Source organism: Dama dama, chromosome 19 (assembly GCF_033118175.1).
Source record: "Dama dama isolate Ldn47 chromosome 19, ASM3311817v1, whole genome shotgun sequence".
Lineage (NCBI taxonomy): Eukaryota > Metazoa > Chordata > Mammalia > Artiodactyla > Cervidae > Dama > Dama dama.
In genome coordinates, this window is record NC_083699.1 from 69,019,711 (window position 1) to 69,028,824 (window position 9,114).

The window sequence follows — 9,114 nt, forward strand, 5'->3', positions numbered from 1 at the left end:
AGAAGAACATGGCAGGCTGCAGTCCATGGTATCGCAAAGAGTCAGACATGACTGAAATGACCTAGCACACATGTCTTGTATATTGCACTTTTTCAAAAAGTTAGAAGGACACTGCATATTAAATTACTAGCCCCTTGCCTTAGAAAACCCAGCTAACAACTGCTGCAGGAGTTACCCCAGAACCCGGCATACTGGATGGTACAGTCCTCTACTTGTCAGGAACTGCCGTGCGGCTGTGGGGAACATGGAGGAGCATGGCAGAAAAGGAGCAGTTCCTGGTTTGTCTTCCCAGCTTTCGGGGCAGGCTGGGCAGTTGTCAGACACTCAGATCACTCAGTGTAAAACCTAACTGGGAGGGCCTTTCCTGGTGGCTCAGTGATAAAGAATCCACCTGCCAACACAGGAGACACAGGAAGATCGCGGGACAACTGGACCCCTGTGTCACAACGACTGAGCCCACATGCTGCAGCTGCTGAAGTCCAAGCACCTGGAGCCCGTGCTCCGCAATAAGAGAAGCCGCTGCAAGGAGAAGCCCCCGCACCATGAATAGAGAGTAGCCCCTGATCACTGCAACTCGAGAAAGCCCACTCACACCAGTGAAGCCCCAGCGAAGCCATAAATACATTAAAAAAAACAACAAAAAACCCTAATTGGGTTAACTGTTGGCCCTATTTGGGCTTCCCAGGTGGCACTAGCAGTAAAGAACCTGCTTGCCAATGCAGGAAACATTAAGAGATGCAGGTTCGATCCCTGGGTTGGGAAGATCTGGAGAAGGAAATGGCAACTGATGCCAGTGTTCTTGCCTAGAGAACCCCATGGACGGAGGAGCCTGGCAGGCTGCGTGGGGTTGCAAAAGAGTCAGACACAACTGAATCGACTTAGCACTTAGCATGTGGCCCTATTTACTACCTGGAGGTGGGCAGAAATTTACTTATCCCACCCTTTCTAATTGGGATGTTGTTGTAATATGTTGTGGCTGCTGCTTAGTCACTCAGTTATGTCCAACTCCTTGCAACCCCATGGACTTTGCAAGCCCGCCACGTTCCTCTGTCCATGGGGATTCTTTTTTTTTTTTCATGGGGATTCTTAAGGCAAGAATACTGGAGTGGGTTGCCATGCCCTCCTCCAAGGGATCTTCCCAACCCAGAGATCAAACTCAGGTGTCCCTCATTGTAGGTGGATTCTTTACCATCTGAGCCATCAGGGAAGCCTAGTCTAAGTCAGAAGACAAAAAAGTGCATTATCCAAAGGACAGCACTTTGAGATAGCTACGAAATGGGGCTGCATGCCCAGGGATGGCCGGTGTCTCGGGGGTCACCAGTATGGACTGATGACCAGGACTAAATATTCGCTCCCCGCACTGTACCCCATCACCACAAAAGTCCCAGGTGTGCCAGAGATGAAATGGAAACCTCATGGACCTAGGGAGCCATGGTGTCAGAAATGATGACTGTAGAGAAAATACAGTTGTCATTCCTGAACAAGTTCATTAATTGGCCAAGATTTCTTCTGTTTCCCATGACCCAGAGGAAAAACTCTTTCCAGTACTTCAATGTCTGTCTTCGACTATTTCTGCAAATCCAGAGCATCCAAGCTCTGCTTGGGGTGGGGGGTCACGGTCGCAGAAGGGCACGTGGCCAGGGCTAATGACGCCAGCCTCACAGTGACTCACACTCCAATTGCGCCGATTGTGTTATTCAGCCTGTTCCCGCCGCCTCCCCCGCCCCCAACACACAGCAGAGGGGAAGCTGTGAGTCAGCCTGCGGCAGCTGCTGCCAAGCTCCGCAGCCCCTCCTGCCCTCGGGTGCTTGAGCTCCCAGCCCCGCCTCTTCTCTCTGTTCTTGGAGATGCTCCTGGGATGGCACACACCTCCCAGGAAGCACAGTCACCCCTCACCACCCTTCTGAGAAGGAGAAGCACCCAACAGGACTAAAACTACAGCATACATCCACATTATAAGCCTGAAGCCCAAACCAGGCCCTCGTCCCTACAGCTGATGTGAGCGGGGCTGGGTGTGCAGACCTGGAGGCTTGGTGAGACCAGCTGTGTGCGCGAGGGCGTGTGTGCTCTGCGGCAGCCTGAGCAATCCAGGCAGAGAGCAGACAGCTGGTGGGCGGTCAGTGGCCTTGGCCTGTTTCCACCATCGGCTAAATTGCACCTGTCCCTGGTGGCTCAGGCGGTAAAGAATCCACCTGCAATGCAGGAGACCCAGGTTTGATCCCTGGATCAGGAAGATCCAGGGAGAAGGCAATGGCAACCCACTCCAGTATTCTTATCTGGAGAATCCCTCGGACAGAGGAGCCTGGCGGGCCACAGTCCATGGGGTCGCAAAGAGTTGGACAGGACTGAGCGACTAACAGACACACTGTGCGGGTAAGGAGTGGCGATCAGAGAGAAGCCTTTTCCCCAGTTCTTCTCCAGGAAGGCAAAAAAAGTGTCTCAGTCACCGAGGTAGAAATGGGAAGAAAGACAGACTATAGTCCCTCCGCACTAGCCACTTAGGTGGTATCCTGTTTCTCCCTATTTTATTTTATTTTTTGTCATCATCCTCATCAGTTTATTCAGTCCCAAGTACTTAATTCTTATTTTTCTTGATCTTGAACTACCAATTTTTAAAAAATATTGTTGTAATTTTTAATTGGAGAATAATTACATTTTTGTGTTGGTTTCTGCTGCACATCATGAATCAACCATAAGTATAAAAATGTCTCCTCCCTCATGAGCCTCCCTCCCATCTACCCCCTTGTTTCTCCCCATTTTAAATAATCAAAACAGCAAATATCTTTGTGGAAGTGTGCCCCTGTGGGCTAGGTTCTTTATGTTGGGATTATTACAGGGTCAAAAGGCTTGAACACTCTCTTTTTTTTGGCCACACCACATAGTTTGTGGGATCTTAGTTCCCTGACCAAGGATTGAACCTGTGCCCTCAGCAGTGAAAGTGCTCAGTCCTAACCCCTAGATCACCAGAGAATTCTCTGTCTTGAACATTTTAAAGATACTTGATATATGACTCCAGACTAATTTCCAAAAAAGACTCTTATCGATTTACACACTCCCTTTTTAAACTCATTAACATCAGCTACTACCCTTAAGCTGGTGGGATGGATAATTTTATGTGTCCACTTGACGGGCTAAGGCATGCCCAGATAACTAGTAAGACACTATTTCTGGGTCTGTCCATGAGGCTGTTCCTGGAAACGCTTAGCATTTGCTCAGATGACGTTCTGCCCGCCCCCAGCAGGGACAAGCCTCATCCACAGCACCTGCTTTCTGGTTCCGCAGTTTACAGACGGCAGACTGCAGCACATCTCAGCCCTTATCATCACATGAGCCTATTCCCATCCACAATAAATCTCCTCTGATGTTTCTGTGTGCCTCCTCTCGGTTCTGTTTATCTGGAGAACCCTGATGAATACAGCTGGGTGCGAGATGTTTCTCACGTTTGGAGCATACGAAATGTCACAGTGTTCCATTTTCCCGAATCTGGCTAAATGTGTTCCGGTTTCCCACTGTTCATCACTGACAAGAATTTCAGAATTACTGGTTGGGGGGCCTTCCTCACCCTCTCTCGACTATTAACCTCTTATTCTATCCAAGAAAAGAGAGCCTTCCTGGTGGCAGATGGTGAAAGAATCCATTTGCCAGTGCAGGAGACATGGGTTCAATCCCTAGGGCCAGAAGATCCTACGATGCTGAGCAACTAAGCCCATGCAGCACAACTACTGAGCCTGCCTGCTACAAGGACTGAAGTCCACATGGCCTGGAGCATGCACTCCACAGGAGAAGCCACCGCAGTGAAAGAGAAGCCCACGCATCACAACCAGGGAGTAGCCCCCGCCTGCCACAACTAGAGAAAGTCTGCTGGCATCAGTGAGGACCCAGCAGAGCCAAAAATAAATAAACAAAAAAATTTAAAAAAAGAAAATGGGAGAAAACACTGACTTTTAGTCCATGGTATTTGCCATTGTCCCACCCTCTCCCAACCCCGCCAAAAGATGACCCAGGTCTCATGTGTCTCGCGCTGAGTGTCCACCTGCCCCAACTAACCACTCCGTTCAAGGCCCCCGCCCTGGGGGCTGCACGACTCCGCATGTCAACACATGCAGGCATCCCCGCTGGGGTGGGACAACCACCCGGCCACAGGAGTTTCTATATCTGCCCCCACCCAGCTCCCTTCGAAATGGTTCCACATGGTAACCCAGAACAAAGCTCTCAGCAAGGCAGGGCAGCTGGGGGTTTTCTCCTGGATGGAAGGGGAGGGAGTGTGTGTAACTTCCACAAACTGCCTTTCAAAGAAGAAGCATCCCTTCTTCATTCCTCCTCAATACTATTGCCCAGCATGTGGATTTTAACAACTGGAAACCAAGGCGTCTCCTTGGACCGTGAAGTGACCCAAGGAAGAGAAGCCACCCAGCAGCGGAACAAAAAGGTAGAAAGGATCCGAGTCGTGGCACCATACCAGCTCTGAATGGCCCAGGCCTGCATATAGACGTGGCGAGATCCCCTTCCATCTTGTTTCAGTCACCCTTGTTAATATTTTGTGTTGCCCAACCACAGCCACACCTGAACCTGTCCTTACACTTCCCTTCAAGGTCTAGACACAGAGACACTGCCTTTCCTGCTGGGAGAGTCTGCCAATTGCCAGATGGGAGTGGATGTCTATCCTCACCCTCTGAAGGGGCCAAGAATGCCTAAGGAGCTGCTAAAAGGCAGGTTTCCAGCTCTAGTGAGTCTGAAAGTCCTTGGAATCTGCATGTTTAACATTATCCTTGGAGAGTCTGAGACCGTGAGCCACATGTGGAGAGATGGTGGGCCTTTGAAACAAAATGCCAGGGTAGGGATCCTCTCCAGGCTACAAAGTTGCTCCTACTTGGAAACCTCTTGTCTTCCCTTCACACTACCTCCCCCCAAACACCCACGTGGGCACATCTCCCACCAAAGGAGGCCTTCACCTCTGCTTGTCTCTTCTCCCTGGGAAAGACACTATATTTTTTCTCTCTCTTTCTCTCTCTTTTTGGTAAATCTGTAAATTTGGTAAATCTGTAGCAACAAAAATGAGTAAGATGCCTGAATGTGGCATGGTAATCACTGTTTGTCCCACTTTTTTTAAATATAGAAAATAAAAGAGGAACTTACCTGGTGGCCCAATAGCTAAGACTCCATGCTCCCAATGCAGGGGGCCTGGGTTTGATCCTTGGTCAGAAAGCTAAGACCCTGCAGGCCATGTCTATGAGTTCACAGGCCACAGCTAAGACACAGCACAGCACATAAATAAATATTTTTAAATATTTATATAGAAAATATAGGAATAATAGATAGCTTTAATTTTCAAATTTGAATACTAATAAAGTTCAATGTTATATCCAAACAGAAACTGAATACACATTTGAATGACCAACTTCCAAGAAGCAACGTAAAAAAAACATAGCTTTTGGCCTCAATCAGCCCTGAGTTCAAAGCCCAGCTCTGCCATTTCCAGCCAGTTACCTGGGGTGTGTTATTGACCTCTCTGAGCCCTAGTTTCTCCAAGAGTAAAACAACACCAACTGTATAAGCTCTAGGGAAAGATGAAATATATAACGTACCTAAAACAATGCTTCAGACTTTCCTGGTGGTTCAGAGGATAAGGTTTCATGTTCCCAGTGCAGGGAGCCCGGGTTTGATTCCTGATCATGGAACTAGAAAAGACTCTTGAGAGTCCCTTGGGCTGCAGGGAGATCAAATCAGTAAATCCTAAAGGAAATCAACCTGAATATTCATTGAAAGGACTGATGCTGAAGCTGAAGCTTCAATACTTTGGCCACCTGATGCGAAGAACTAACTCATTAGAAAAGCCCCTGATGCTGGGAAAGATTGAAGGCAGGAGGAGAAGGGGACGACAGAGGATGAGATGGTTGGATGGCATCACCCACTCGATGGAAATGAGTTTGAGCAAACTCTGGGAGATAGGGAAAGACAGGGAAGCCTGGCGTGCTGCAGCCCATGGGGTCGTAAAGAGTCAGACAGGACTCAGCGACTCAACAAAAAGAGGGAGCTAGACCCCACATGACGCAACTAAGAGTTCTCATGCCACAGCTGAAAGATCCCATGTGCTGCAATTAAGACCCCGAGCAACCAAATAAATGAATAAATATTTTTAAAATAAATTAAAAAAAATAAACCATGCCTGGCACACAGTAGGCCCTCCTGTGATGATGAGCATGATTCTATGTCTTGTTTTTCCTCATTGGGCTCACCACCTTTCTTATGCTTCATGTCCACCAGTTCTTGTCATCACTGTATTAGTGGCTGCCGTAAGAAGTCATCTCAGGGGCTTCCCCGGAGATTTAGTGGTTAAGAATCTGCCTGCCAACAGACACAGAGAACAGACTTATGGGCACGGGGAGAGGGGAGCAGAGGGTGAGATGTATGGGGAGAGTGACATGGAAACTTACAATATCATATGTAAGATAGACAGCCACCGGGAATTTGCTGTATGAACTCAGAACTCAAACAGGGGCTCTGTGACAACCGAGAAGGGTGGGGTGGGGAGGGAGGAGGGAGGAGGGAGGGGACACGGTGTGTGTACCTGTGGCTGACTCATGTTGATCTATGGCAGAAATCAGCATAACATTGTAAAGCAATTATCCTCCAATTAAAAATTAATTTTTTTTACCAAAAAAAAAAAAAAAATCTGCCTTCCAAGGCAGCGGACACAGGTTCAATCCCTGGGCTGCAAAGATCTCACGTGCCTCAGGGCAAATAAACACCTGTGCCACAGCTGCTGAAGCCCATGCATCCTAGAGCTTGTGCCCGGCAACAAGAGAAGCCCCTGCAACGGGAAGCCCAAAATCACAGCGAGAGGCTAGCCCACGCACAGAAGTGAAGACCAGTGTAGTCCAAAAAAATTAAAATAAAAATATTTTTTTAAAAAAAGAGTTTTAGCTTTGGATCAGAGCCCATCTGGACACCAGTTCTCAGGTCCTGGCTTCACCTTCTACTTGGTGTGGGGGGAGCCTGGAGAGTTCACTCCTTGAACCTCAGTCTTCTCACCTGTGGGATGGACACATCTGCTTCTGGATAATCCTGAGGGTTGAATCAGGCGGGGGAAGGGAAACCCCCAGAATTCACAGACCCTGCTCCACCGTGCTCACTGCTGCTCCCCAGCCACACCCGAGACCTGCTTCCCTCTCCCTCGGGATGTCCTCTGTGCTAGACACGCTGGTCCACACACATACTTTGTTGTCTCCATCTTATTTTGCGGGGACTTGTCTGATTCACCTTGGGTCCTCAGTTCCTAGCATAGAAGAGCAAAGTATAGAGTTTATAAATATAAAAGAAAAAGTTCAGAGGTTAGGAATCATCAGAAAGTGTTATCCATAAAATTGTTTTGAAAGTGCAATGAAAGAGAGGCACACTCCTTTTCTTCTTTCAAGGAGCCAAATTATTTGAGAACCTGAATATTTAGGATTATCAACACAGGGACTTCCTCGTGAGCCAGTGGTTAAGATTCCATACTTCTAATGAAGGAGATGTGGGCTCGATTCCTAGTCAGGGAACTAAGATCCCACACGCTTCTCAGCATGGCCCCGCAATTTTTTTTAAAATTAGAATTATCAACCCAAAGACCTTGTAGCAACCTTAAATCACTAGAAAGCCATTGCTATTTGTTTTCTACTTTCAAATTTTGATGAGCCCTTAAAAAAATTTTTTTTGAAGCTACTGAAGTTTACGAACATAGTCCAGTAGCTACTTCAGATCAAATTCCCAGTCATCATTGAATGTGAAGATTAAATTTAATGTGTGTGAAAAATAGATGAAAGGGTGAAAGGCAATTAGAAATAATGGCTTCTGGCCATGAAGGCACAGATTAAAGAACTGTCAACCCAGCTCAGAGATTCTATCAGTGATGAATCTGTCGGTTCACTTGACTACTGATCTAGTACAATTATGGGAAAACTAACAAAATGACCTGAGTGAACAGACAGACTGGGGCCATTTGCTTCTTAAGTGAAACTTCCAGGCACCCAACTCCAGCCTTTACTTCTCCATCACCGCTGAGTGGCAGTTGGCAGAGAGAAGTGACCTTTACTTAACCTTGAGAATAACTCTACCCCTCCCTGGCCAAAATAAGGAATGTGTAATATGTCAATGCCTATTGACAATCCATTTGCAGAAGTTATTGAGTGTTTGGTCTAAGTTGATGATATCTTTGCCTTTTTGAACTTTATTTTACAAAATAAATATTTTTCATAGGTCATCTTAGACGTCTGAGAGGGCCACACACCAGGTACAGATGATGACCAATTTCAAAGGAAACTTTTATGCTTTGTTTTGGTTTGAGGGGTTTTTTTCACTCAAACATTCATCTGAATGAATATAGAGAAGTAACCAAGTTTCACCTGCACTTTCTTACTAGAAAGCAGTCTACTTTCATTCCTCTAGGTATTTAGAAAATGTTTATTGTTCTCAACAGTCCGGTAGATAAGTGATTCCAAAACAAATCCTAAATCAAGCAGTGCTTAACTCCTTCCCTCCCTAACATCCCTGGGTAATGATTTGTTCAAAGATCTGAAGTAAACGAAATCAGATCAGATATCCAATCCCTCAAAGAAAATGGTTTCAGTGAAGTTAAATCCCAAACTTGCCCTCATCTTCACCTCTCCAACCCATCCTTATCAGGACTTTCTTGTCACCAGTAAGATTAGTAGCTAGTGCATTGGGCTAAATCAGATTTTTCATGTTAGGTTAATCATGAAAATGCTATGAGCAAATAACTTACATAATTGAAAGGTACTGAAGATCCCATTAACCACACTTTCTATGGATCAATAAACAACATTAGAAATACCCTTGATTAAAAGTCTATAATATTTCGACTAAGGTTATTTCATGATTATAGAAATTTTAATCCATATAAGTAATGGATATGAATTGATATCTAAGGACTGATGGCTTAAATATTTTCATTGTTATTTTTAATAAGTATCAATTATTTTAAAAAATACATATTCATTTTAGAGAATTTTAAAACTGTATAAAACAGGGAAGTCCCTGGCAGTCCAGTGGTTAGAACTCCATGCTTTCACTGGCAAAGACGCATGTTCAATCCATGATTGAGGAACTATGATCTCA